The sequence below is a fragment of the Myxine glutinosa genome, chromosome 2 (assembly GCF_964187855.1).
Source record: "Myxine glutinosa chromosome 2, kmMyxGlut1.1, whole genome shotgun sequence".
NCBI classification, from domain to species: domain Eukaryota; kingdom Metazoa; phylum Chordata; class Myxini; order Myxiniformes; family Myxinidae; genus Myxine; species Myxine glutinosa.
The window spans coordinates 238,191,069-238,217,261 of NC_136262.1; positions in this window are offsets into that span (position 1 = coordinate 238,191,069).

The window sequence follows — 26,193 nt, forward strand, 5'->3', positions numbered from 1 at the left end:
GACTTTGTATGCAAGAAAAACTGCTGTGGGAAACAAGGAGAAGCTGAGGTTTGTTCCGTTAACCCACGGAGGTTCGCATGCCTCGATCAACGTCGTTCTCATTTAATAACGTTGTTATGAAATATTATTGCAGAGAGGGTTATTAAATAACGGTGTTATTAAATAAATATTATTTAATAACATCGTGCAATATATCCACAATTAAATATTATTTAACAACAACTATTATTGTTTAATAATAACAAATATTATTTAACAAAAACAAATATATGTTATTAAATATTATTGCAGAGAGGGTTATTAAATAACGATGTTATTAAATAAATATTATTTAATAACATCGTTCAATATATCCACAATTAAATATTATTTAACAACTATTATTGTTTAATAATAACAAATATTATTTAACAAAAACAAATATATGTTATTAAATATTATTGCAGAGAGGGTTATTAAATAACGATGTTATTAAATAAATATTATTTAATAACATCGTGCAATATATCCACAATTAAATATTATTTAACAACAACTATTATTGTTTAATAATAACAAATATTATTTAACAATAACAAATATTTGTTATTAAATATTAACTGATTGGTATGCAAATTTCATGTACTGTTATTAGGTTACAAACCAAATAATGACAAACATTCTGTCGTGTATTAAGGAAGGGTTGGGAGGACATTTGTTGTTTGATGCTGCAGACTATACATCTACATCATACAATGGAATCGCTGCAATTCGTTGTCATGACGATCTTGACTCTTCCAGGGTGCAAGCACAAAGGATATTGGGGTATCTGCCATTGTCACCATGGCAACCACTGCAGTGTTAATGTGGCTGATTGTTACACTGCTATCTAATTGTTCAGATTATACAACTTGCTCCTCTTTCTACACCACGAACCTGCCAATTGTGTTTGAAGAGATGGAAAGACTCCTGCAGCACAAATTAATCACAGTATATCTGATATAAATAAATAATTAAATTCATTTTCCAGATCAATTAAATTCTTCCAGATCAATAATTAAATTAATTGTCCAGGTCATTGTTAGTATGATTCAAGATGTTGATGTATAATCAAAACAGATTCCTAAGTGAATGTCATGCACAACAAGTACCTTCACCTTGTAGCCACAATGTCATGAGGCCTTGCAGTTACAGCCACAATGTCATGAGGCCTTGCAGTTACAGCCACAATGTCATGAGGCCTTGCAGTTACAGCCACAATGTCATGAGGCCTTGCAGTTGCGGCCACAATGTCTTGAGGCCTTGCAGTTGCGGCCACAATGTCATGAGGCCTTGCAGTTGCGGCCACAATGTCATGAGGATTTGCAGTTGCAGCCACAATGTCATGAGGATTTGCAGTTGCAGCCACAATGTCATGAGGCCTTGCAGTTGTGGCCACAATGTAATGATGCCTCACAGTTGCAGCCACAATGTCATGAGGATTTGCAGTTGCAGCCACAATGTCATGAGGCCTTGCAGTTGCGGCCACAATGTAATGATGCCTCACAGTTGCAGCCACAATGTCATGAGGATTTGCAGTTGCAGCCACAATGTCATGAGGCCTTGCAGTTGCGGCCACAATGTCATGAGGCCTTGCAGTTGCAGCCACAATGTCATGAGGATTTGCAGTTGCAGCCACAATGTCATGATGCCTCACAGTTGCGGCCACAATGTCATGAGGCCTTGCAGTTGCGGCCGCAATGTCATGAGGCCTTGCAGTTGCAGCCACAATGTCATGAGGATTTGCAGTTGCGGCCACAATGTCATGAGGCCTTGCAGTTGCAGCCGCAATGTCATGAGGCCTTACAGTTGCAGCCACAATGTCATGAGGCCTTGCAGTTGCAGCCACAATGTAATGAGGCCTTGCAGTTGCAGCCACAATGTCATGAGGCCTTGCAGTTGCAGCCACAATGTCATGAGGCCTTGCAGTTGCAGCCACAATGTAATGAGGCCTTGCAGTTGCAGCCACAATGTCATGAGGCCTTGCAGTTGCAGCCACAATGTCATGAGGATTTGCAGTTGCAGCCACAATGTCATGAGGATTTGCAGTTGCGGCCACAATGTCATGAGGATTTGCCGTTGCGGCCACAATGTCATGAGGCCTTGCAGTTGCAGCCACAATGTAATGAGGCCTTGCAGTTGCAGCCACAATGTAATGATGCCTTGCAGTTGCAGCCACAATGTCATGAGGCCTTGCAGTTGCAGCCACAATATCATGAGGCCTTGCAGTTGCAGCCACAATGTCATGAGGCCTTGTAGTTGCAGCCACAATGTCATGAGGCCTTGCAGTTGCAGCCACAATGTAATGATGCCTTACACTTGCAGCCACAATGTAATGATGCCTTACAGTTGCAGCCACAATGTCACGAGGCCTTGCAGTTGCAGCCACAATGTCACGAGGCCTTGCAGTTGTAGCCACAATGTCATGAGGCCTTGCAGTTGCAGCGACAATGTAATGATGCCTTACAGTTGCAGCCACAATGTCACGAGGCCTTGCAGTTGCAGCCACAATGTAATGATGCCTTACAGTTGCAGCCACAATGTCATGAGGCCTTGCAGTTGCAGCCACAATGTAATGATGCCTCACAGTTGCAGCCACAATGTCACGAGGCCTTGCAGTTGCAGCCACAATGTCACGAGGCCTTGCAGTTGCAGCCACAATGTAATGATGCCTTACAGTTGCAGCCACAATGTCATGAGGCCTTGCAGTTGCAGCCACAATGTAATGATGCCTCACAGTTGCAGCCACAATGTCAACTTGCAGTTGCAGCCACAATGTCACGAGGCCTTGCAGTTGCAGCCACAATGTCACGAGGCCTCACAGTTGCAGCCACAATGTAATGATGCCTCACAGTTGCAGCCACAATGTCACGAGGCCTTGCAGTTGCAGCCACAATGGAATGATGCCTCACAGTTGCAGCCACAATGTCACGAGGCCTTGCAGTTGCAGCCACAATATCATGAGGCCTTGCAGTTGCAGCCACAATGTCACGAGGCCTTGCAGTTGCAGCCACAATATCATGAGGATTTGCAGTTTCAGCCACAATGTCACGAGGCCTTGCAGTTGCAGCCACAATGTAATGATGCCTCACAGTTGCAGCCACAATGTCACGAGGCCTTGTAGTTACAGCCACAATGTCACGAGGCCTTGCAGTTGCAGCCACAATGTAATGATGCCTCACAGTTGCAGCCACAATGTAATGATGCCTTACAGTTGCAGCCACAATGGCACGAGGCCTTGCAGTTGCAGCCACAATGTAATGATGCCTCACAGTTGCAGCCACAATGTCACGAGGCCTTGCAGTTGCAGCCACAATATCATGAGGCCTTGCAGTTGCAGCCACAATGTCATGAGGATTTGCAGTTGCAGCCACAATGTCATGAGGCCTTGCAGTTGCGGCCACAATGTAATGATGCCTCACAGTTGCGGCCACAATGTCATGAGGCCTTGCAGTTGCAGCCACAATGTCATGAGGATTTGCAGTTGCAGCCACAATGTCATGAGGCCTTGCAGTTGCAGCCACAATATCATGAGGATTTGCAGTTGCAGCCACAATGTCACGAGGCCTTGCAGTTGCAGCCACAATATCATGAGGATTTGCAGTTGCAGCCACAATGTAATGATGCCTTGCAGTTGCAGCCACAATGTCATGAGGATTTGCAGTTGCAGCCACAATATCATGAGGATTTGCAGTTGCGGCCACAATGTCATGAGGCCTTGCAGTTGCAGCCACAATATCATGAGGATTTGCAGTTGCAGCCACAATATCATGAGGATTTGCAGTTGCGGCCACAATGTCATGAGGCCTTGCAGTTGCAGAATTATTTATCAGATAAAGACTAATTTTTGAGAAATGTAATTGCAGGGAAGAGACCTTCATGCCGGCGAGTGGTCAGTACGCGTTATAGGTCACAGCTCTGCTGATGTTGCAATGACCTGAAGTTTGTGGTGAAAATCGTCATTTATGAGTGAGGTTGACCGGCAATTTGCACGTACCATAGCATGTACCGAGATTATATTGAGGCAGTACCATTGACAATTTGCAAAAGGAAACAGCAGACAAAAGTTACATGTATTTGTATAAGTTTCCACTGGCAGCCATTTTTAGTCTGCATTGTTGAGGTTGATTATTCTTCAACTTATTCGCATTCAGATGGAGATTATCTCAATATTGAAACAGATTTTTCAGTATTTTACCGAACCTCATAAAGTTGTCACTTTTATACAAGATCTCAGCTAATGGAAGATTGAGGCAGCAGCAGAAAGGATACTTACTGGCAGTGCAGCCTCAGTTGGACAAAAGAGGAAGGAAAACAAAGGACAGACAAAGAGGAGAGAAGGAAACACAGTAGATTGTAAGTAAGAGGGGTTTTCCATTGAGCTGCGGATATAAAGTCCTTGTATTGCTTTGAGTAATTCTGAATGTTCAAGTTATGGCTCGGGATAACAGATGATGCGCAGTCTGAGGCTAGATTTGGCATCCAACTTTGCTATATTGTCAGAACAGGAAACGTTGTGACCCATGGTGAGGTCTACAAGTTCAAATAACCGAACCTCTTCCAGTACAGCGGACTATGGAATAGGCATAGGTAGGTTCATTTTACAATCTCTCTGGAGTGACAAGGTGGGAGTGTGAGATTTAGAAACATTGAACGCCATGTTCCATTTGTCACACCCCAGGATGTAATCAATTCCCCATCAGCAGAGGGTGACACGGCTGCTCTTTGCTTCTCTGCGGACGGTGTACTGTACGATACAATGTGGAGTCATCTGTAAGAATGAACAGAGGGTCTTTCACACTCTCGGAGAGGTCGGTCATGTGCATGAGGAATACAACTAGACCAAAGGCATGTGCTGGGTGCATTCTAGCCTACACGAGAAAAGGGTAGGAGAGGGTTCCAGTGATGGCAGTGTTTGTCCAAGCGAGGGAGATCACAAAGCCAGATAGGAAGACGGCCTTGTATGCCATAGGCAGTGAGATTCGCAAACACAGAAGGATGACAGACTTTGCAGAATGCCCAATATATGTACAGGGAGACAATCGGGATCTTTTTTGAGACTCGGGGCCTCCTACCATTAGTGAGGCAGATAACAGAAACAATCATTAAAATTGTGATACAAGCATGAAACTTTGCATATACATATTAGGAAAGTTGAAAATTAAACCTTTAGCCAATTGAAAATCCAAGATGGTCTTTAAGGGTCTTCGGGGTATTTTGGCTATCGGGGTCCTTTGGGTGTCTAAAGGTATTTTGTGTCTTCGGAGTCCATGGGGTATTGAGGTCCTCTGGGTATTTTGGGTCCTCTGGGTATCCATGTGCCTTCAGTATCTTAGATGTCTCAAGGGGTCTTGGTGATCTTGGGGTCTTAAATGGTCTTCAAAGGTCTAAGGTGCCTCAACAATCTAAAGGGTCAAAAGGTGCATTGCAATAGATGTAATTAAGAGACGTATGTAATTAATAGACAGGATGCAACCGCCATTCAAACAGTATGTAATTAATAAACATATCGTCACATGGCTAAACAGACTGACGGCTTCACTAACTGTGTTTTTCAGTTTTATATATATATATATATATATATACACACACCATATAAAACAATGTCAGTTTGTGTGTTTATACAGATGTCTGTCCCCTTTCATAATGGGAGGTTTTAAAGGCCAATCTTTTAACACGAATTGGTGTTCACTATGGTCTATTTTTGAGGATAAACTAAACTCGAAAAACATTTTCCATAAAATAGTAATTATGTCTCTTGCATTGGAATTGTAGACGGTGGCTTGCAAACCGAGCCTCAAGGGCGGTGTACAGAATCGTTTTTGTTTTTTTTAATAACAATAAATACAAGGCGCAGAGAGATAAAATGCGCCGCACATGATGTGCAACGCGCACAGATTAAAGTGAGTGTTCATTTATGTCAGTAGAGTGTCTAATAAATAAAGAAGATATGCCACCTGACACGAGGCCAAGGCTTCAGACTTTGGCATGCTCACAAGGCCACACCGTCGAATAAACTGTACCATCCAGTCATTTTTGATGGGCTTTTTACGAGTAGATAGCAAAAGACATATTGACTGAAGTCGTTTTTTAAACTTTCTGTATATGTGCAAACCAACAACTGAGCATATACTCCAGGTGTGGAACAAAAATGAATATAACTCAAAAAATAACCCAATTATCAGCAAAGTCATGGAATCCATCATTGCTTCGTATATCAAATCCTTCTTCTTCTCCAAAGGCTTGATCTCTGATCATCAATTTGGTTTCAGACCAGGTCATTCTACTCTGTACATGCTGCTTCTGCTTTCTCAACAATGGATGTAGGTCCTCAATGCCAAACAGGAAATCAGAGCTGTCTCCCTTGACATATCACGTGCCTTCGATACGGTCTGGCACCCAGCTCTGCTCACCAAACTCTCCTCCTATGGTATCCATGGAAATCTCCACGCATGGCTTGCGGACTTCCTCTCTGGTCGTAGTCAACATGTGACCCTGAATGGGTTTCTCTCATCTCCTCTTCCTGTTCAGGCTGGAGTTCCCCAAGGCAGTGTTCTGGGCCCTGTGCTTTTTCTGGTCTTCATCAATGATCTCTCCGACTCTCTGGAAAATCCTCTCTATCTCTTGCTGATGACTCCACTCTCTGCCGCTCCATACCTCATCCCTCAGATCATCAGTCTGCAGCCTCCTCACTCTCTGCAGACCTGGACAAAATCACAGACTGGTCAAACAAGTGGAACATGTCTTTCAATCCTGACAAATCTCACACTCTCACTATGTCTCTCCGAAAAGACCATCTGGACAACCCTTTCATCTACTTTCTAAACAATCTCTCCAATAAGTTCTGTCACTCAACCTCTTGAGTCTCACTATCTGCCATGATCTTTCTTGTAGTCAGGTTCAGTCGGTCAATAAATTATATTTCGTTCAAAATCATGGTAGATTAGCAAACCTATACATTTTTGGAAAGGTTATAGCATAAGGAAACTAAAAATCAATGTTTACATTTGGAGAGATACCTGTATGGCGGCCATTTTGGATTTTCAAAATGGCCACTGTAAAATACATATTTTGTTCTATTTCTGCCTCTAATTACCCTAAAAACTTTTAAAAATATACTAAACCTATATTTTCAGGGACAAGGAATCCAATGAAAGTATCAAATTAGTGCTATGGGGAATGGTAAGACACGAATCAAAGGTTTTGAATTGCAAAATACTGTCTTTATATTCGCGATAAGTTGCATAATCAAATACATGTTATCATTTTGTACAGGCAGTTAATAACATCAAAATGTGTCACAATAATTCATATCACCAAACATACACAGGCAGTCAGCAAAATCATATATACACATGCAGTCAGTATAACTTCACATCGACACAGGCAGTCAATGACAAAATATACACAGGCAGTCAATGGCATCAAACATACACGATTACAGAATATGCCATTTAGAGTTCGTCATCACTGTCCTGTGTGTCGTATCCGACAATATAGTCCGCATCGTTTTCATAGTCCGTTCCACACAAGCAAAGGTCGGTCAAATTGATTGGCAAATCGAATTGGTCGAATGGTCGATCGAATCGAATTCGATGAATCGAATCGAATCGAATCGATCGAATTGGTCGAATGGTCGATCGAAGCGATTGGTCGAATGGTCGAATGGTCGAATTGGTCGAATGGAATTGGGCGATTGGTCGAATTGGTCGAATTGGTCGAATCGAATTGGTCGGAATTGGCAAATGTAAACATTGATTTTCGGATTTTGCAATAACGTTTCCAAAAATGTATAGGTTTGCTAATCTACCATGATTTTGAACGAAAAAACATAGTGAACCTGACTATTGGGAAAACCACATTTCCAAGCTGGCCTCCAAAGCTAGTCGCCGACTCGGCATCCTCCATCATGTGAAGTCCTTCCTTGGCACATCTGAGCTCCTCAACACATACAAGGCTTTCATCTGCAGCTCAATGGAATACTGCTCTCCCCTCTGGGCTGGTGCTCCTGCCTCACACCTAGCTCGGCTTCACGCTGTTGAAACCAAAGCTTTCAGAATCATTGGAATCTCTCATGATGAAGCTAACTCCGAGGGCCTTTCACTCACTCACCGCAGGCAGGTAGGTGGTCTTTCTGTCTTCTACCGACTCATCTCCGACCTAGCTCCCCCAGCTCTGTCTGTGCTCTGTCCCACAAATATTCCTTCAGATCGCACAAGATCTGCCAGCAACCCTCTTCTGGTGAAACTGCCAAAATCAAGAATCTCTGCTCACCTTCACTCCTTCATTCCTCTTTTCTCCCACCTCTGGAACAAACTCCCTCACTCTCTTCAATCCCACTCCTCCCTCCAGGTCTTTAAAACAGCTGTTCACCACCATCTCTTTTCTTCCCCATCCAAAACCTTGATCTTTTCTACCCCCGTTAATTCACCCCAGATCCACTTTTTTGAAATACCGACTTCTTTCCTTGAAGTCCGAGCAGTGTCCATTTGTTTTTACCTCTTCCACCCTCCCTTCCACTGCCCCCTCCTCCCAAGCCATCTCTCTCCCACAGATCTTCCGATGTTCCTGTTCTCTACTGTTGTACTTGTGTGCTTCCCTCTCTCTCCCCACCTTGTGTCCCGCTCCCTTTATTATATGTTTTATGTGTCCGTTTATGTTTTTTGTGATTAATGTTAGCTCTTACACGAGCCTCGATCTTGTATGCAAAAAAAAAAAAAAAAAATAACAGATAATACATGAAGAACAATGATTTTAAACCCCCTCATGCACTGTCTGGACGCAAGAGCTCTTAAATGAGGTATCATTCCGCATTGTACAGTTACGACGTTTAACCTGATCAGACGCAATCATGCAACTTGCATTTAAAATATATATGTAATATATATACACACACCGATATATACATATACACATATATAGTGTTATGGTTATGGGTTTCAACTAAATCCTCCAGTAGTTAAGCAGTTATTTCATAGTTATATTTTTCAGTTCAACTGTTTAACCATAAAGTTAAGGTCACCGAGGATGGAAATAAAATTCCTCTAATGGCTTTAGTCATGCTGTGAAATAGAAAAACGTTTGCAGTTCTTGTAAGACAATCATCACAACCCGAGGACAAAGCTGCAGGAGTTCTTCAGGTCAGCATCCTTGGCACAAACATCATCAAATTTACGTTATCAATGACCTTCCCTCTATTATAAGGTCAGGTACAGGCTGTTCACTGATACAGCATCTGGCAAAATTAATAACAGCTTTGATAATTAACATGCTTGCCAAGAGCAAGACCTTGAAAATTATTGGGTTTGGGCAAACACATCGCAAGTAAACATTCAGCAGCATATCATGCACTTTTTCAAAATACTGTTATGTCGGTGGGGTAGTGATATGTAGAGTCAGGTAGATTTGTGTAGGTAAAATGCTCCGACTGTCGTGAAGAAGAAGAATCACCACCATGTAAGAAGTAGAGGATCTGTTTAACCCGGATGTCGGATTAAGGTGTATCTTTGTCCCCATTACGAGGAATGGGGCATGTTAACTAGTTACAGGGATTATGTTAACCACTTCCCTGTTTGTTGTTCCAGATGTGATTGATCCTTTGTCCCTTATGGCACCGCAATAGACACTGATGAGAATGGCAATTAAACCACACTAAATAATAAAACCAACTGGAAGCCAGTTCTGAGCACTGCCGATGGGACGGCAACCAGCTACATCACCACAAAGGCTGAAGACATGCCCCAAGGAGCCGTGATTGGCCAGGGCGGAGCAAGAAGGCACTCACTGATTGGTGAAAAAAGGGTGAGCAAGAAGCGGCGCGCTGATTGGTGGAGAGCTGGACAATGTAATGGTGGCCTGCGGGGATTGGTGGAGAGGGACAGATGACGTCACAAGACGGTCAATAAAAAAACCACGTCTGACCGGCATTTTGTAGCTCTTGCTCCATGGTCGTTCTTGCTCTCTGGTCTTCTTCTGCTGGTCCCCTGATCATCTTGTGCCTGCTCGCGTTCTGGGTGACGATGGACGGCTGTGTGCTGATGATTCTCCTCCCTTGTGTTCACGTTTGGGACCTCGCGAGTGATTGCACGTGGATGAGGGCGGCTTGACTGGAACACCACGAGGCCTAGCAGCATGTGAGCGAGGCAGACTGATGCCTACTTCCCGCCAAGGCAGGAACCAGGTCCGGATTCCCGCGCAGGAACAGGGGCCTGAGACTGGTCTTGGCGAGGTGCCGGGACAGCCGATTGAGCTAAGTGCACGATAACCCCACATATTTATTTTCATTTATTCTTCCCTTCATCTGTGTTCAAGTCTGGTGTGGGGGACGTCCCGTTTAGGAATCTAGTTTACTGTTGCATTTCTTGTTATCGGCATTCCGTTTTAATAAACCTGTTTATTTTTGTACATTTTAAACCTGTTTTTCGGTTGAGTTATTTTGTTTGCAGGCTTTGGGACTGCCGGCAGACAACAGGTAAGACCCTTCATCTTCCCCTCCCCTTTCTTCCTCCGGCGCATATATAGTAAAATCCGCATTTGATCAGTCCCCTTGGAGTTAAAAGCTTGCTTTGGCTATCCGTGATCCCTGTGGTGTTCACCTGGGGAATCACACGACAATACATTATGTGATATATTATGATGGGAACCAAACCTCCTCCACTCTCCCTACTCAAAGTCACATAATGGACTTGAAATTGCATCATCATTGCTTCCTAATTAATTTGTCAAAATTGTGGAGTGTTTGAAAAAAATATATGAAAGAATTTTTTTTTTGGAAAAAAACATAAAAAAAACACAACGACCGCACCAGTTTGAGAAGATGTTGCTGAAAAGGCAACAACATGCAGATAATGTGAAAATATGTATTGTCTTAAGTCTTTCATATATCAATGAGAACATGCAAACTCTTACTAATGATGTGGTATCTTCACGAATAAGCTTAGTTTCTTGCTTGCATTGCACGAAAGCAGTTTCATAGTTAAATCCAATTTGCTGGTTAATTAAATGTAGAACAGGCAAACTAAAAGTTAGTGCACTATCTTGCTGCCCAGAATAACAGCATTGAGTAAATATCATGGCATAAACGCTACGTGTCTGCAAAAACATCAGTCCACTGTGCATACAACTTTTCAAACATCTTTGTTTTGGTTGAAAGATTGTCCCATCTGTAGAGATTCCTACACAAACATGCGGCATGCAGCGTTGTTTCCTCAACGACTGTGCCAACTGGGTTGTCCACAATCATTCCGCGTGACCTGTGACATCGCACTACATGAATGGTTCCAATCCTTCTATATAATTTTCCTAAACTTACACTTATATTTTTTTTGTATAAAAAGTCGAGGCTCATGGAGGTGCGACAACATAGAATAGACCAGGCCATAACAGGCCACAAGGAACAGCAGGAAGCACACTAACAGCAGGGTTCGGGTTTAGGGACAAAATAGAGAGAGACTTGAACAAATGAGAGGTAAAGGAGGATTTATGGGTTGGGCAAGATGGATACAGAAGCAAACTGTCAGGAAGGAAAAAATGGAAATTTGGAAAGAGGTGGGCTTGGGGATGGTTTATGGGAGTAGAAAAGCTCATGGTTTTGGATGGAGTGGGGAGGGGGGGGGGGTGATCTGAGGTGGTAGTGAACAAATGTCTTGAATACCTAGAGGGTATTGAAGACCTGGAAGAATTAGATTGAAGAGAATGTGGAAATTGGTTCCACAGGTGGGGAAAAAGAGGAACGAAAGAGTGCAGGTGAGTAGCGATCCTGGATTTTGGGCGTTTCAGCAGACTCCGCATCTTGTACTCCACGTTCGATGTCACTTAAAAAATTTACATATAGTATTTAATTATACTAACTATTAGCCTGGCTCGGCTTGCTATGCTAGCCTCACCACACGTCACTACAGAGGCACAGGCTTGTTTTAATTAAGAATAACGACTGTACATGAGTTGCTGTGTTGTCATGATTAACACCAATCATGATACAAACAAGTATTTTGTGCAAATGTATTTGTAATATTGATGATATTGTTGCGAATATGGAATTTGGCCTCCATATCCGCTTGTAAATATTCCCCTATTTTCTCCAATACTCCCCAACTTTCCCCGATCCCCCATTCCCTAGTCCCATTGCATGTAAATAACAATCAGTAGAGCCGACCTTCCCCTTATTCCCCCATTAAATGTCGTGCCCAGGTCCACCGCACCACAGGTAGACAACTTTCGGACATCTTCCTAGTTATTCTTATTCTATGTCAGTTAAGGCCTCGTCTCCATTAATTATGACTCTTCGTTGCACCAGAATGTGATTATATGGCATCAGTAGTGAGTTTAGGACCTTTCCCATACCTCCTCCCATCTTCTTCCCCAAACAACAACAATAACAACAACTACACCAACAATTACAACAACAACAGAGGAGATGGCGGCGGAGCGGGGGAGGATGCGTCCTCACACCGGCTCGATTAGCGCCATAGACCATGCGCTCCACGGGGTTACCCCGAAGGGGCTGGCTGTCAGCTCCTCGTCAGGGGCGGAGCCAGTAACCCCCCCACGCACCCAATGAGAAGCAACGTGCCGATTCCACGAGGCGGAGCTAACGAGCCGAGGGCGTGTCACTCCCCGCCGGATATACGCGGCCCCGCGCCGGATGTGAGGGGAGATGCGCCCCCAGCTTGAGACGACAAGACGCCATCCGAGCGCTGCGACCTTCCTGCATCTACTGGACCGTACAGTACTCTGACCTTTGAGCCCAGGTGCACCTGGAGCCATCGCGACCTGCCTTTCCTTGCCATCAATCCCCGTGTGAGTCAGCATTTTGTCCCGTGTGTCTGTCGTCTGTCCGGGGTTAATATAAGAGTGTGTCTAAGTGCCTGTCTTCCTGTAATATACCTCTAGCCCCTGTAATCTAACCTTTTCCGCCTTAATATAACCTCCTCCGGAGGTCTTGAGAACTGAACCCCTGGTGTCGTATTGTGTGATTGTAATCCAGCCGGGTGTCTTCTTTTTCTTATTGAGCCAGCGTAGCGCGACTTCGTCAACGTCGAGTATAGTCGGGTAATTTGTGCGGACACGACGGCCATTCCGCTCGGCCCACTTTAACATCAAAGTCGTGTCTGTAACAATTGGTGTCGAGGAGTGGAATTCGAACCCGGGACTAAATTAGTTAGGCCCAAATTTTGGGAGGGAAAATCGAGCCGGAGCGCGTACGGCGCTCGACCGAATCGATTCGGAGCGCGTTTCCCGCGCGAAATTATAACGGCGAAATTTGAATTTGTTTTACGAAAATAAAATAAAAAACCGAATTTTGAAAGTCGCGCTATGGCGGATCAAGACGGCTGGGGTCCGGTAGGGGAGAGTGAAGCAGGGTCGGTCCAGGACCAAATTGAGGGACATGAGGGACATGAGGAGAGCGAAACAGCGAGGGTAGCAGGCACGCAAAATGGCGCCTCGCACGAGCGTGCGGTAGCCGAGCCGGCTGTATCAGCGGGCTTTAACATGCAGCCGATTGACATGCAGGCCCTCATTGCGCAGCTACAGGCAGCTGTACAGATGAGTATGGGGAGCCAGATTGAGCGATTGAGTGAGCAAATGAGGGTTGATAGTGGGCGATTAGAGGGCCAAATGAGGGGTACCGGTGAGAAGTTAGACAATAATTTTGAGGAGTTAGACAAGAAAATTGGGAAGTTAGACAATAATTTTGAGGAGTTAGACAAGAAAATTGGGAAGTTAGACAATAATTTTGAGGGGTTAGACAACGGGATAAAAGAAGTGAAAAATGGGTTAATGGGGGTAGAAAATAGAATGGCTGCCCAGGAGAATCAGATAGAGGGAGTGAAAAATGGGTTAGAGGGGTTAGAAAACAGTATGGAAGGCAAATTGAGGGACATGAGGGACCAAGCGGAAAGGGAAGTTAAACAAATGGAGCAGCAGATAGAGGGGGTCAGAATGGGGGTAGAAACCAAACTGGATGCTCACAGGGAGGAAATGGAGCAGATGAGGGTGGCATCTGGGCAGGAGATGCAAGTGATGGGAGAGGAGATTAGAAGAGGTGTGAGTGAGGAGGTCGGAGGAGTGCGCGAGGAGGTGAGGCACTGTGAGGAGCACATGGAGAAGGAGGTGAGAAAGGGGACTGTAAAGTTACAGGGGGGCATAGAGGTCCTGACGCAGGAGGTGGAGCAGCTGACGGTGGGACAGACGGAGTTAGTGGAGCAGGTTCAAAGGAACACTGCGGTATTAGGAGGTTTAAAGGCGACACAGAAAGAACTAAAAGATGACTTGATAGCGACAAAGAGGGAATGTCAGATGGTACGTGAGGGACTGACAACGAGGTTGGACGAGGTGGTAGAGGTAATGGAAACGAAGGACCGGCAGGTGAGGACGCACCTGGAAACGGTCAAGGTAGCCTTGGAGGACGAGCTTGAGGAGACGTACCGGGGAATAAAAGAGGTGAGGCACAAATTAGAAGAAGTGGAAGAAGGGATGAGCGAAATTAAGAAGCGACGGAGAGGGGATAAGAAAGAGATAAAAGAGGAGATAAAAGAATTGGTCCAAAGTCTGTGTTTGGATCGTGATGATGTGCTCATTAACCGGATGAGGGATTCGCAGGTGATGGAGCAGAAGCGAAGAGGAAGAGGACCCGGTGTAAGTGGTGACCAATATGGTCGTGCGTATGATGCGCCAGGTGATTTAAGAGGCTTGGGGGTCGAGATAGACCCGGGTGTTCGTGAGAGGCCGTTGGTGAAGTGTGCGACAGGTCTGGTGTGCGAAAATGGAGGTGTGCGAGAAAGTCCGACTCTGGGGTGTGTGAGGAAAAAGTGCGTGCCAAGGAGTGAGGGTGCTGGCGAGAGTGAGTCGGTCATAGCGCGTGTGCGAGGGGGCACATGGAAGCGCGGTGTGGTGAGTGTTACAGAGGATGTGACGGGAGAGTGTGCGCGAGGAAGGTGTGTGACGGACAGGTGCATGGGGAAAGAGTGCGCTGTCAAAGGCAAGGAAGAATGCACACCTGTGGTGAGTGTTACAGAGGGTGTGACGGGAGAGTGTGCGCGAGGAAGGTGTGTGACGGACAGGTGCATGAGGAAAGAGTGCGCTGTCAAGAGTAAGGGTGAGTGCGCTGTCAGGAATGGAGGTGAAAGTAGTGGGAGTGACATGGAGCGTGAGTTAGTTGTGACAGGTGAGCGAGGATGTACACCTGGGATGGAAGGATGCACACCTGGAATGGTAGAGCGTGAGTGGGAATGCACGCTGGAGTTGGTGGTGAGGCACGTGATTGGGTGTGCGAATGAGGGCACACCTGTAATTGTCACAGAGGAGGTGACCGCGGAGGGGGCGCGAAGCGGTGTATTGGTGAGGTGTGCGAGCAACGAATGTGTGCCAAAGTGTTCGGTGGTCAGGTGTGTGACCAAGGCTGTGAGTGGGATGGGTGCACCTGGGTGTGTAAGGAAAGGTACGAGGAGCATGGGCACGGCTGGATGTGTGAGCAAGGAACGGGCTGCGGGGTGTAAGCGTCCAGGTGAAGCATCGACGTTACACGGGTTAGAGGTTAGAGCGACTTTTAGCCGAAGCAGGCCCTCGGTGCGTGCCGGGCCTCGCTTTGAACGGCCGCGTCCAGGCTCCACTAGGCGGAGCTGGCAGCCCGATAGAAAGGGTCGTCATGGCGACCACTTTTTGGTGAGACGTGCCGGCAGGTCGAGATCGGGGCATTGGATGGCTCCACGCCGAGGTGGTGCGTGGGATCTCGGCCCGGGTAAGCCCCCGTCCCTGCCCCGAATGCCGGACGCATCCAGCCGCAGGCACAAAACAACCAGCATCCATTGCTTGGCTTTACGAAGCCGGGCTTTGGACAGGAATTGGCGCACCGAGAGGCAGTAGTGAGTAGACTGGGTGATGAGGTTAGTGTTTTGGACCCAAAATTAGAGAAAAACAAAATTTGATGATTGGCAAGGGATTGGCAGTAGTGATTGGCAGATGATGGGTAGTGATTGGCAAATTTTTGATTTATTGAAATTTGATGTGCAAAATTGGTAGTGAGAGACCCCCGATGTGGTGGGATGGCATCCCTGCCACCCTTCCCCTGAGGGGAGGCAAAGGAGCACTAGGTTTATGGGGTGTATGGCAGTGAAAACTAGCCCGGGTGGGTTAGGATATTGTGTGTAGGGATCTAGAGAAGATGACATTAGGTGACGTTAAGTTTAGTTAGTGACTGATACCTGTAGTGGGGACGCAGGTAGATTAGTATGGATGATAATGACGAGGGAGCGCAATAGTTTAAAGGGACGACTGGGAAGCGCAAGTTTCAGAAGGGAGTAGTTAGCTGAGATGATGCCGTGTGTGTGTGAGAATTGAACAGGTGTGATTGCACAGGTGTGCAACTGGACAGGTGTGTGGAGCAGTGTATGAGTAGTGAGTGTGTGGATCAGCGCGAATGCGCTTGGGGAGAGAAGGGTGCCGGTGGCACCAGGTGTGAGAGCACAGGTGTGCAAGTACCGGTGTGTGGAGAAAGTTGGAGTAAGTGGTACGGAGTGGTGTGCATGGTGCGAAGGTGTGGATGGGGGAAGAGTGGACCCCTTTCACGAGTACCCGGGGCGGGTAGTGTAAGTGTTAGGTAGAGGGTGCAGGTAAATTGTGGTTGGATATTGGCACTTGTGGTGCGGTTGCAGAATGGTGTTGTGAATGGGTGCATTAGTGTTGTGGAAATGGCTGGGCGTGTAGCCTGTTAGTGTGTGTAGTTGGTTGAGCACTCCACCACTGTGAGGATGTCGGCCAGGTGAGGCCGCAGGTGGGCTCTGGGAGCCGGTAGAGTTGTGGATGGGGCCCGAGGATCCGGAGGATGGACCCGGGTAGCCCAGTGCCAGAGAGGGCACCGAGTGGGGAGAGAGCCAGAGGGCCTTCCCCAGGTAGTTAGGTTAGGGTAAGGAGCAGGTAAGCTCGGAGGCAACTGCAGTGGTGGAGGTGTGCAGGTGGGTAGACCCACTGGGAGAGGTACACGCCGCAGCCCAGAAATTGTGCGAGGGCACCGGGAGATGAATCGGGGGAGTGAGACCCCAAATTGAAAAGCACCACAGTTTGGCCAATGGGAATTGGTTTTTAGAACCCATAGTGTAAGAGGGCCAATGGTTTGGCCGGAGAAAGACCCCGGGTAGTGTAAAGTTGTTAAAGTCATTTAGGAAATAGTTAGGATTGAAGAACCTGTCGCACCATACGCAGCCACTTACCTGTGGTGATGATGATGACTCCACACCTGTGTTTTCTTTGTTTGTGTTGCAGAAGTAAGGATTGCTGTGAGGATTTGTGAGACGCATCACGACGTGGATGAGACATTGGAGTGATTCCATCTCTCCCTCCCTAGGAGGGACTGATGATGAATTGGTGATGGCAAATTATGATGTTGAGTTGGAGATGGCAAATTTTGATGAGAGTTGAAAATGGCAAATTTGATTGGTTAGGAGGGAGAGAAGACGAATTTGGTTTATGGGAGGAACGGGGAAGACAGTAGGGATGTTTGTTGATTTGTAAAGTAGATGTTTATGGGTAGTGTTGTGTTTTGTGGATACAGTAAGGGGTAAGGGAGGGGCCATGTAGGTTACCTGGTGGGGGGGGGGGCGTACGATAGGAACGTACCTGTCTCACCTGGTTCCCATGTGCCCCCAGTGTGCATCACCTTACATTGCGTGCACTTTTGCGCCCTTACCACCTTACTCACTTGTTTCTTCTTTTGTCTCCCACCTCCGAGGATCTGGCTTTGGGGTAGAGAGAGAGGAGAGAGAGGTGCTGGCTGCGCAGTTGTGGGCCTGCACTTTCGCTGTTTGCTGCCGGGATCGATACACCATATGGACCGCAATGTTTGTGGCCACCCACAATGGACCGCAGTTCGTTTGCGGCCAAGCACCACCCGGGGATGGACCTATGGGTCAACGTGGCACCTATGCCATAAAGGTGAACCACTGTTAATTAACACCACTGAAGGCCACACGAAGAGCAAGAGACACCTGCAGGGTTAGGGGTTGTCGAATTTATTTTTATACCAATGAACAATGGTGACTGCACCGGATGGTGCTGACTGTGTGGTGGGGTGGTGCTTTTGATGCTGGGACAGGGTGCTCTGCACGTTATTAAAGGCCGTCGGCCACAGAGCACTCGTGGGTTGGTGTATCGATGTTGGCAAGCGCGCTCTCTCTATGCATAACATCTGCATGTGTTCCTCCAAAAACAGGTCCTGGATCGTAGTGTAAATAGCAGCGTAGTCTTGTAAATAATGCTCCCTACCGGCTGTATGTTTAGTTTGAGAATTCTTTCCGGATTCGGTTATCCTGTGGGTGTGTTTCTGTGAGGAGAAGGGTGCAACGTCGCAGGGGGACATATTTACTCATTTGTGAATATCTGTAAAACTGTCGCACTCAGGGTAGAGTTAATAGTAGAGGGAACTACATTGCGTGCCACACTAAAGTAGGTAAAAATTTATCGGGTCGGGACGCCCCGAGGGTAGAGAAGGGTGCAATGTTGCGAATATGGAATTTGGCCTCCATATCCGCTTGTAAATATTCCCCTATTTTCTCCAATACTCCCCAACTTTCCCCGATCCCCCATTCCCTAGTCCCATTGCATGTAAATAACAATCAGTAGAGCCGACCTTCCCCTTATTCCCCCATTAAATGTCGTGCCCAGGTCCACCGCACCACAGGTAGACAACTTTCGGACATCTTCCTAGTTATTCTTATTCTATGTCAGTTAAGGCCTCGTCTCCATTAATTATGACTCTTCGTTGCACCAGAATGTGATTATATGGCATCAGTAGTGAGTTTAGGACCTTTCCCATACCTCCTCCCATCTTCTTCCCCAAACAACAACAATAACAACAACTACACCAACAATTACAACAACAACAGAGGAGATGGCGGCGGAGCGGGGGAGGATGCGTCCTCACACCGGCTCGATTAGCGCCATAGACCATGCGCTCCACGGGGTTACCCCGAAGGGGCTGGCTGTCAGCTCCTCGTCAGGGGCGGAGCCAGTAACCCCCCCACGCACCCAATGAGAAGCAACGTGCCGATTCCACGAGGCGGAGCTAACGAGCCGAGGGCGTGTCACTCCCCGCCGGATATACGCGGCCCCGCGCCGGATGTGAGGGGAGATGCGCCCCCAGCTTGAGACGACAAGACGCCATCCGAGCGCTGCGACCTTCCTGCATCTACTGGACCGTACAGTACTCTGACCTTTGAGCCCAGGTGCACCTGGAGCCATCGCGACCTGCCTTTCCTTGCCATCAATCCCCGTGTGAGTCAGCATTTTGTCCCGTGTGTCTGTCGTCTGTCCGGGGTTAATATAAGAGTGTGTCTAAGTGCCTGTCTTCCTGTAATATACCTCTAGCCCCTGTAATCTAACCTTTTCCGCCTTAATATAACCTCCTCCGGAGGTCTTGAGAACTGAACCCCTGGTGTCGTATTGTGTGATTGTAATCCAGCCGGGTGTCTTCTTTTTCTTATTGAGCCAGCGTAGCGCGACTTCGTCAACGTCGAGTATAGTCGGGTAATTTGTGCGGACACGACGGCCATTCCGCTCGGCCCACTTTAACATCAAAGTCGTGTCTGTAACAATATTATTTACTTGTAATTTATTTGTAATCTAAAAAGGTCCATGTGGTCTAAAGTTTTAAATGGTCAAGGGTCCAAGCTGTCTAATCTGTCTGAAGGGTGTAAGGGGTCGGAATGGACTTAAATGGTGTGAAGGTTCTCGAGGTCTATAGGGTATAAAAGGTCTAAAGGGTGAATGGATCTAAAGGTGTTTAAACTGTTGAAAGGGTCTTAAAAGTAAAAGGGGTCTTAATGGTATTGGGGATCTTAAGGATCTTGGGGTATTATGGGTCTAAAGGGTCTTACAAGTCTTTAGGATCTTTAAACACTGAAGACCCAAAAGACCCCGAATACCCTTCAGGGTTGTTGGGGTCTAAAGGGTCTTTGGGGTCTCATGGGTCTTAAAGGTCTTCAGGATATTGAGAGGTCTTAGGGGGTCAAGGGAACTTAAAGGGTCTTAGGTGTCTTCAGCGCCTTAAAGGGTATTGGGGGTCTTAAGGGTCTTTGGGATCATGGCATCTTAAGAGTATTGGGGGTGTTTGTTTATGATCCTAGGGGTCTTAAATAGTCCAAAGGGTCGAAAGATACATTCCAATAGTACGTAATTAATAAACATATGTGTAGTCAGGATGCAACTGATATTCAAACAGTACATAATTAATAGACATATAGTTCCATGGCTTCACGGCTTGACGGACAGCTTCACCACCTCACCCTGTTTTTCCTTTCTATATAATATATACAGTGACGTGAAAAAGTAAGTACACCCTATGTAAAGTTTTGACTTTTTCAACATATTTCAACATACAACTATTTGATCTTCATTTCAACAATATTGATAGATAAAGGTGACATAAGATAACAAATATCATGAAACATTTACATTTTGTAGTCCATTGTATAATTTAAATAAACATAAATGCAAATTTCGCATGTGGAAAAAGTAAGTACACCCCGACATTTATCACTACTTCAAATACCTAAAATTAGAATCAGGTGCACCAGTTCAGGTGCAAGTGATTAGAACATCGTTAGAGAAGATCTTGGAGGAACCTGTCTTATTTAAACCTCAGACATTTAGTTTGGTTTGCTCTTTCTTGTTGAAGTGTGCGGCGTCACCATGCCTAGATCAAAAGAGCTCTCTGAGGCCTTCAGAAAGAAGGTTATAGATGCCTACGAGTCTGGGAAGGGATTTAAAAAGATCTCAAAAACAATTTGAAATCAATCATTCGACTGTCCGGAAGATCATCTACAAGTGGAGAAGATTCCAAACAACTGGTGGAGGTGGACCTTGCAACATGACAATGACCCTAAAAATACCAGTAAATCCACCAAGGAATGGCTGAAAAGAAAGAAATGGAAGGTTCTGGAATGGCCAAGTCAACGCCCCGATCTAAGTCCCATCGAGATGTTGTGGGGGGATTTGAAACGGGCTGTGCATGCAAGAAACCACTCAAACATCGCACAGCTGAAAGAATTCTGCATGGAGGAGTGTGAAAAAATTTCTCCCAGTCGATGTCAGAGACTGGTAGACAGTTACAAGAAACGCCTACTTGAGGTTGTTTTTTTGCCAAAGGGGGCAATACCACCTATAAGAGCCAAGCATGTACTTACTTTTTCCACATGCGAAATTTGCATTTTTGTTTATTTAAATTATACAATGGACTACAAAATGTAAATGTTTCATGATATTTGTTATATTATGTCACCTTTATCTATCAATATTGTTGAAATGAAGATCAAATAGCTGTATGTTGAAATATGTTGAAAAAGTCAAAACTTTACATGGGGTGTACTTACTTTTTCACGGGACTGTATATATATATCACAACCCAGAAAAGCGGCTTACGAACTACAAAGCCTATTTTTACTTCCACCAAACTATGATAGACATAAGTTGTGTATTTACCCCCTGTTTGTCTGTCTTTTTGGCTGCGACCAGGATATCTCAAAAAGTTGTGGACGGGTTCGGACAAAACTTGGTGGACATGTTGGGTGTGTGACAAGAACAAGCCAATTATATTTTAGTTAAAGACCCAAAATATAAGGACCCAAAGATCCAAAAAGACCCTGATACATTTTCACGGGCCCCTGCCATTATGTTGTCAAAGAACATTCCTGTCGAACTCCCTTGATATTCCACACTCTGTTGCAAACTAATACCCTTAGAACACCCCAGTGGAATCGGATTCTCTGCTAATTTATATATAAATGCAAGTTGCCTGATTGTGTATGAGCAAACGTCGTAACTACAGTATGTACAATGGATATACTCTTAGGTCCAGACAGTGGACATGGAGTTTTACATACGTATATTGTTTACCCTGCGCTCGCAAAGTGAAAAGCAGGGTTAGTCATGCGGTTGCGTATGCGTGGCATACATGTGTACATGCGTGTCTGCATTTTTAAAATTCATTTTTTCAGCAACTGTTGGTCCCATTGACATGAAATTTTACCATTGACAGGAAAGGAGTGCCTCCACCTGTAGAATTTTTTAAATTAATAATTATGACGTCATATGTCTCGTGGTATGGACACCATCTTGGAAAAACGGTTACACCTCTATTTCTCCAAAACAGTTCAATGGAAAAAATTGAAACAAGGCTCAATGTGAGGTACTCCCCATGGGGGAATAAGATATGTTAATGATGATGTCATTGGTGCCTTCGTTATGACGTCATAATTTGACAAGTACAACGCTTGATCTGATCAGTATGAAAATAAATTTTTCTCTGCAACTGTTAGTCAGATGGAAACGAAATTTTCATCATAGGAGCGCCTCCTCCTGTAGAAATTTCTTTGATCGAGGAAAAAAAATTCATACTGATCGGATGAAGTGTTATACTTGTTGAAATTATGATATCACAATGAAGGCACCAATGACATCATCGTTAACATATCTTATTCCCCATGGGGAGTACTTGACAACACATCTTTAAAATTTTTCCACGTATCGGTTTCGGAGATATAGAGGTAAAATGTTTTTTTATTTTTCCAATATGGCGCCTGTACCACGTAGCCTATGACGTCATAATTATCATTTTCATATTCTACAGGAGGAGGCGCTCCTATGGTACAAATTTCGTGTCGATCGGACTGTGACAGTTGCAAAGGAAAAAAACAATTCATACTGATCAGATCAAGCGTTGTTCTTGTCAAATTATGACGTAATAATGAAGGCCTCGATGAAATCATCATCATAATAACTTATTCCCCATGGTGAGTTCTTGACAATGAGCCTTTTTTCAATTTTTTTGCCATTGAGCAGTTTCGGAGATATAAAGGTGTAACGTTTTTCCAGATGGCGTCCGTACCACGTGACCTATGACATCATAATTATGAAGAAAAAAATTATACAGGCAGAGGCCTATATATGGTAAAAATTTCGTGTCAATCGGAATAACGGTTGCTGAGGGAAATAATTTTTAAAATGCAGACACCCCACACGTACGCACGTACGGACGCAACCGAATGCCTAACCCTGCTTTTCGCGAGCGCAGGGTAATTAAGATGTAAAACAAGAAGATTCAAGAACAGCGCAATGTCATCACATCTTATCTGCATAATGAATGGACCCCAGTGACTATTAAACGGATGTCATGTATCTGTTTGAATAAAGGTGCAATTTATCAGTTTCCTTTGTTTTAATATGCTCTTTTTGCTCTCCTCTGCTATTTATTTGCTTTTTTGTATATCTATGTTTTTTTTGTAAAACTAATGATTATAACGCTCACCTTAATTCGGCCTTTGGCCACGATGGAAGTTGACTTGAAATAAACCTTTTTTTTTAGAAAAATAACTGGTAGTTGTGATGCTGGTTGATATACAAACAGTGATTACCACTGCCATTGGCAGCTTCTCAAAACATCCTCCGATACAGATGGATTATTCGATCAACCCCGATTGGTGCTCGAAGAACAATGAGTAAGTAACAACAACTGTAAACACTCAAATTATTTAGGCACGATCAGTGGTCAACAATGCTGTTGGAAGATTAGAGGTTGTTTGGAGAATGTTTCATGAAAATAAGTGATTGCAATTTAGATTTCAGTGATCCACTTTTTTAGCTCACCTGGAACGAAGTTCAGGGGAGCTTATGCGATGGCGCGTTGTCCGTCCGTCCGTAAACATTTGAAACTTCTTCTCCAAAAACGCTGATGGGATTGCGACCAAATTTGGCACAAATGATATTTGTTGTGTTGTGACTAAAGTTTGTTCACGGCATTTTAAAGATCGGGGTTTAAGGGGGTTTACAGGGGTCAGAGTGGATCCAGGTTTGACCGCCCAAAATTGGTATTTGCTTTCTTTTCTGAAACTACACACACAATTTTGATGAAGCTTGACCACAACCTTCACCATCCGTGCTGTACCAAAGTTTGTTCACGGCATTGAAAAAAATCTACCCCTTTGGTGATCTACGGGGATTGCCCCCCCAAAATAGGTATTTTTTTGTTTGTTTGTTTGAAGTCTTATGATTATGTTAGTATGATTCTACATGCTGCCCTGTCTTCTAGCAACCATTGGAATTGGTTTAAAATACCTTTAGTCAGTGCAGTATACTGTTTATTCTACCAGGTGAGCGCCAGGGGTATTGCCCCTGTGTTTAAAGAATATATTTAAAATGTTCTTAAATTAAAAATAAATAATTTTAATGTAATATGTATTAATATATATTAATATAAAATATTATTAAAGATATTATTAAAAATATTTAAAACATTAAGAGAAAATATTTAAAATATATATATTTTAAATGCACCATTAAAAATGATCACACAATCCTTTTCACCGATGAAATAAAAGTTTTCTGGATACAAACTTCAGTGTGAATCATTTCAAACAATACTGTAGCCAAATAGGAAATGAGAGAAGAGTTGGTTTGCATCGAACTCTTGGAGACGAGATGGACAAGTTTTCTCTCCAGGTTGGAAAACCTGGTCACAGCTGAGATTGATTGATTAGGTAAGAGAATTGATTTTTCCTTCAAATTGCGGGTGCGAAACAAAGTTGGGCCTTTTCGATTTACGTGCGATTGTATATCAAGTAGAAATGCTGGCAAAGCTTTTTTGAGCTTGTGTTGCAGAATTATGGAGTGCACATATTGTTTGCCAAGTTTGAATGTAATGTTGTTTTGTAGTCCTGTCGTGTTGATTCATTGTTGAAGTCAGGTGGCTGCATTTGTTTTCTTTCTCTGAATCGGTGGTAACAAAATCGAGGGCTTGAGCATAAGTGCCATCATGTGACCTAAGTGACGTCAATTGCGCAAGGTCTGCAGGACGGTCAGCAGTGATGAGAAGGATCTGCTTTGTAAACTTGCACAAAGTTGGAAGAGCTTATGCTTTGTAGCTCACCTGGAATGTAGTTCTGGGGAGCTTATGGGATGGCGTGTCATCAGTCCGTCCGTCCGTAAACACTGACAATTTCTCTGAAACGGCTGATGGGATTGGGACCAAACTTGGCTAAGAAGATATTTGGTATGTTGGAAATCAAGAATGTTCACGGCATTAAGAAAATCAGGGTTTAAGGGGTTCTATGGGGGGGGGGGGGGGGGGATGTCAAAGTGGGTGCAGGTTTGACCCCGAAAAATAGGTATTTGCTTTCTTCTCCGAAACTACACACACTATTTTGAGGAAACCTGACTACAACCTTCATCACCCATGATGTACCAACGTTTGTTCACGGCATTGAAAACGCCGGGGCTTGTGGGGGTACACTGTGTGTTTGTCTGTCTGTCAATCGCCTGGAGGTTGCATTTTTACTCCGATCTTCACAAAACCGAACCACCTGGTAGACGTATTCACAAGCTGGAAGTCTATTGTTTTTCAAGACAAAGGTCAGGGTCATAAATCATCAATATTCATCCGATTCGCTTGATATCTACATTAGGATGGTTCTTAAAAATGAAAGTTAGAAAAGTCATGCTCCTAACACTTTAAATGGTTTGCCTGTATGAAATCACCCATGTGGTGAAATTTTAAGCCATTTGGACTACATATAGGGGTTGCACACGAAGTTTGTAATTTCACATATTTGGCTCGCATAAATGTTTGGAGTTGATTATTTATTCTCCACTGCTATACTTGTGCTTTTGACCATTGCAGTTGACCTATGACCTTGCTATGTAGTGCACATTTTGAAGTTGTTTTTACGTTAATTGAATACAGCACGGCTGTACTCTGGTGTATGCAGTTGCTCTCATTGAAGAGTACAATCGTCTCCTGACAAGTGATGAACAGCAAACCCAGTATCTGCTTCAAGTTGTGACAGAACATCACAAGAGGTTTCCCGATTGCAGGAAATCAATGCTTATCGGGCACAAACATTGAGTGGCTGGCAACCACGAGTCACTGTGCAACCCCTAACACTTGATGTATTCAAAAAATATTTCACATGCAGAAGTTTTACCTCAATACCAAAAATATTAAAGGTTAGGAGTAAAACAATTCAATTTTTCTTTGCCTTATGTAGGTAGATAAGAACCACCCTAATCTACATATTTACCCTACATAAAACAGAAAAACACGGGTGGACGGTGAATCCTCCTTGAAGTGAAGCCTCAGTCGACCCACATGAGTATGTCTATTAATTACGTAGTTTGAGTTGAACTGTGACT